We start from the raw sequence: 4,287 nt of genomic DNA, 5'->3' as shown, positions 1-4,287 counted from the left end.
TATCTCACTTATAAATGTTACAATCGATCAAATATAACATAAGGTGTATTAGTGCGAATAAGTAATTTGAGACAAAGAGAAGTACAAAATACATAAATATGAAAGGAGTGTTTTTTTTAAATCTTTAAAAATCTGCAATCAATTGGCCGTGAAATCCTCGTTAACAAGTATGAAATTCCCAAGTTACCCTCCACCCTTTCTCTTTCCTCTTCAATTCCCCTCACAATTAATTCGCTACATTTCCCTTTCAATCATCATCATCATCTATCTTCATCTTCATTTTCTCTCTCCTACTTCTTCATCCTCTGAAAAAAATTCTGGAAAAAAAAAATGAGCTACAAAAAATTCGAAATCATCCAACAATCATCCCCATTTTTCATCACTGAAACCACCATATTCCCCCAAAATCCCTCTCCTTAAACCCCTTTTTCCCTCCTCTTCCAATCCCCTTCGAAGAAGATGACGAACTCGTTTTCCCCACCCCATTTGACTCAGTCTCCGATCTAATCCAGATCGAATCAACCCCTTTTTGCTCATCCTTCAAACGAGTCATTCGCCGAGTTGACTCGCCCGAGTCGTACCTGAAGAAGATCTCAGACCGAGTCAGCTCGCTCGAGTCGAAGTTCGACCGACTTCTGCTGTTAAAGGAGAAGGAGGAGAAGGAGAAGAAGTTGAAGAAGAAGCAGCAGGAGTTGAAACAGTTGGATAGGAAGTACTCGTTTACGGCTGAGATTAAAGGGGATGTGGAGAAGAAGTACAAGTGGACGGCGGAGATTGAAGGGGATGATGTCAAGAAAGGGAAGAGAGGAGAGAGAAAGTATCAGTGGATGACTGAGATTAAAGGGAAGGAAGATGATAAGAGGGTTTACACGTGGAAGGCTACTATTGGTGGTGATAACAAGAAGAAGAAGGAGATTGAGAAGAAGAAGAAGAATGGTGGTGAGAAGGGATCCTCTGCTTCGCGCATTGTTGAGATCGAAGAATCACCTGATCAAAGAGCTGTAGTTTTGCGCCAGGTATGATTTATTGTTCTTTTGTGTATACATTTTGTGTTTGTTTGGTTTAATTGAAGTTATGATGTAGTAATATGAGTAGTTTCTTTGATTTTGTTAGATGGTGTTTAAAATGCTGCATAATTTGTGATTTTGAAGTATTTTGATGAATTGTTGTTGATAATTTGGTGAATAATGGTGTTGGGTAAACCTAAGGTGAGTTACTAGACCATGTAATGTATACATACCTGTTTTTGTTGTGTTGATATGGTGATCACTGAGCTTGAAAGTGATGAACTTCGAATCGTAGATAAGATATTGAGGTATTTGAAATGGTTTTTGAGGTGTTAGAAGATCTTAAGAGGTGGTATATGTAGACTGCAATGCTGTAAAAATGATTGATCTAATAGGGATGTTGATCTCACAAAAATATGATAATGTTAGAGGATTGTGTAGGGTTTTGATTGATTCATTGTTTATGGCGGCTTTTTCAGTAGTTATTACTTATTTTTGGCAAATGAGAGTTTGGGCTAGGAAAAGAGACCTCAAATCATTGATGGAGGACATTGGTGATCATAACATGTGAACTATGGTAAATGAGAGAGATGAGAATGTGCTCCTTGTTCTGTTGGTTTCGAGGGAGAAGCGAAAGTCATTGTATGGAAATGGAAGAGCTTATAAGCAGTGATCTCCATTCGTCCAATATATTTTATACCTCTGTTTAGCAATGCATTTTCTTGTGGTGAATGCGTGGGCTGATTTATCCCAACGATTCAAAATGAGATAGCGACTTTAGGTCCTCTGGTCAGTTTGAAGTTTTGGTTTAACACTTCCTTTCCAAATTTTGCATAAGTAGCTTCATATAGCATCGAAAGGAAGGTGTTTTCAGCTGTTTGTGTATGCAATACTTTCTAACAACAAGTTTTCTGATGTTGGTTCAACAAACTAGTCAATGTAAGTTGATGTCTTTGCAAATTCAATAATACTGGTAGCTCTTTTTGAGCTTGAGTTGTTGTCACCTTGGAGTATTTGGTACTTGCATTACTACTATGGATATCAGTCATATCACCTGGGTCAGTGAAGCCACCTGGGAAAAGTATTCCGAATATAAAGGACTGGTACAATCATATATGCTCTGTAGGTGTCCAGCTCCTGGTGTTCTCATGGTGACAGATCCTACATTGTTGTAGAAATCTCATATGAAGTATACTAATAAAAAATCCTTGAGTGTTACTATTTACTCATTGCTAGCCCCATGTTTTTTTTTTGACGAGATGTTCTGTTTTGCTGTTTTTACAATTATTTGTTCTTAAATTTTGGACCTCTTCTCCCTGAACTTGGTGCTAAGTTCTTTTGATTGGAAGATGGTCGGAGCATACCATAATTATCTTATATGTAATTTTGTTTTATTGGCGCCATAGGCTTTTGCCAAAAGAGCTGCCAATGGCAAGGGGAAAAAGAAAGAACTATCACCCGTGGATGCTGCTGCTTTGATCCAGTATAGCTTCAGGGCTTATCTTATTCGTAGATCTCAGGCCCTTCGTGCCCTACGTGAGCTGGCAATTGCAAAAACCAAGTTGAAGGAACTCAGGGCAATGTTCCACAATTTCTCCTACCGTAGCCGTGTTTCCCGTGATGCTGAGGAGCGTCAGAAGTTCTCGGAGAAAATTATCGTTCTGCTCCTCACTGTGGATGCTATCGAGGTGAGAACTCGTTTCACTGATAGTACCTTGGTTGGTTATCTTGTACCTTCATGTAAATTTGCCTCCACCTAATTTGAATGATCAACCAGAATCAATCTGAAAATTTGAAGTTGGTTGTATATGCAGAAACTGATTTTCATTTGAGTTAGGCTTGTGCTATGGAAAAAAAATCTATCTTTGAACCGACTCGATACTAATCTGGAAATTTATGATTCTAAAATGGTCTGTACTCCAAAAACCTAAATGACCCACCCAACAGGCCGACAGTCCCATCCTGACTTCTGAGTTCTGACTTATTTGGCATGCCTATCCTTTCATTTTATCTACATTCAGTATAGACTATACAGTTATAGAGGGGTTAATAATCTTGTCTTTGTGTAATGGTCAGGGAGTTGATGTGATGGTGAGAGCTGCAAAGAGGTCAATGGTGGATGAACTGGAGGCAATGCTTGATGTGGTGGAACCCCAGTCTGATGGGAAATCACTTTCCATGAGGCGAAGGACCTTCGACATGCCTAGTGGCACCATCCAAAAGGAAATTGCAGAAGGTGTTGCCCAGGTCGTCCAAATGCTTGATGAAGAAAACGGAACCTTTGAGGCGTGCTTATAAAGAATTTGGCTGCACTCGTAAAAGCATGTTATTCAGATATGTTTGTTGTTGTATGACTCATTGACTTGTATCTTTGTTAATTTAGGAGGTTAGAGTTTGCAGTCTGGAAACATTTTATATTAAGCGGCTGGGTTCTTAGGTGTTGATTATGGATTTTAATGGATATAACCTTCAATCGCAGTTGAAAGGTTTGGAATCTTGAGTCTCGGTCAAGAAACACTAAGCAACACGAGCTTAAAAGCTAAACTAGGCCAAGAATACACAAGCACAAGCTTACGTAAAACTTTATAAATTTCAAATCAATCGTACTTTTCATTAAACACCATCACGTATTTATAAGCTAAATAATTAGCCTAAAAATTGTGTAGAACAAATTGTAATCTAACTAGGAAACTTACCCTAACTTGTAAAGATAATGTTTTGCAAATATAATCTTTAAAGTTAAGCTTATCTTCTACAGACCGAATTAAACTAACAAAAATATCCTAATAAATTCGGTCACCTAATAATAATATTAAAAATAACATAAAAATAATTAAAATAACTTGATGCCTTGGAACCACATCAGGTGTAGCGTAGTATGTATTTTCAAGAGGATTTCCCTACCTATTAGTCATGTACTAGTGAGCTTATGAGCTTACTGTTTTGGGATGGTGTTGAACAAGTTTATGTGATCTGGGTTTCGTGCAAGTATTGATTTGGTGAAACCCATTACTGCCTTCACAAATATTTCATACTACATATCCTTTTTTGCTTCTGTTCTGGAACTTTGAGTGCCTTCGTATCGTGAACTAAGAGCAGCAATAATTTGAGGTTTAGTGGAGCAAAAAAAGGAAGCTCAGATGCTTAATAAGCTTTTTTGGAATATTAGAAGATGGTGGCAGACTTTACGTTGCTATATTGTGCGCAGAATTCATCACAGCTTCACACATTTACACCAGCCGGGAATCGAACCCGGGTCTACCACTGGTGCTTGTTGTAT

The 4,287-nt window shown here is 38.2% G+C and overlaps 1 pseudogene; it reads left to right on the top strand.

Annotated features, from left to right (window-relative positions):
* Positions 1 to 203: 203 nt before the first annotated feature.
* LOC110717399 lies at positions 204 to 3,485 on the top strand (annotated as a pseudogene).
* Positions 3,486 to 4,287: the final 802 nt, after the last annotated feature.

This window comes from Chenopodium quinoa, unplaced genomic scaffold (assembly GCF_001683475.1).
Source record: "Chenopodium quinoa cultivar QQ74 unplaced genomic scaffold, ASM168347v1, whole genome shotgun sequence".
NCBI classification, from domain to species: Eukaryota; Viridiplantae; Streptophyta; class Magnoliopsida; order Caryophyllales; family Amaranthaceae; genus Chenopodium; species Chenopodium quinoa.
The sequence above is the reverse complement of the archived record's forward strand: the minus strand, read 5'-3'. Positions and strand labels throughout refer to the sequence as shown.